This window comes from Brassica oleracea, chromosome C3, assembly GCF_000695525.1.
Source record: "Brassica oleracea var. oleracea cultivar TO1000 chromosome C3, BOL, whole genome shotgun sequence".
NCBI classification, from domain to species: domain Eukaryota; kingdom Viridiplantae; phylum Streptophyta; class Magnoliopsida; order Brassicales; family Brassicaceae; genus Brassica; species Brassica oleracea.
Window position 1 is genome coordinate 62,325,966 of NC_027750.1, and position 555 is coordinate 62,326,520.

Sequence of the window (555 nt, forward strand, 5' to 3'; positions counted from 1 at the left end):
ACCTCCGACTTGGTGAGACTACCGCACTTTTATGCTTAGAACATTTTTTCAAGGAATCATAAATTTATTTGGAGCTGAGTATCTAAGAACCCACTCCAGAAGATCTTCAACGACTACTCGATATTGGAGAGCTACGCGGATTTCCCGGGATGATAGGAAGCATTGATTGTATGCATTGGGAGTGGAAGAATTGTCCGACCGCATGGAAAGGACAATATACAAGTGGATCCGGAAAGCCAACAATTGTTCTAGAGGCTGTAGCTTCACCAGACCTCTGGATATGGCACGCATTTTTCGGATCTCTAGGTACATTAAACGATATCAATGTTCTTGAACGATCACCAGTTTTTGATGATATATTACAAGGTCGAGCTCCGAAAGTTAACTACACTGTCAACGGACACGAGTACTGATTGGCTTACTATCTCACAAATGGTATTTATTCAAAATGGGCTACTTTTGTCCAATCTATTCCACTTCCGCAAGGTCCAAAAGCATCATTATTCGCTACATATCAAGAAGCTGTACGTAAAGATGTCGAGCGAGCTTTTGGGG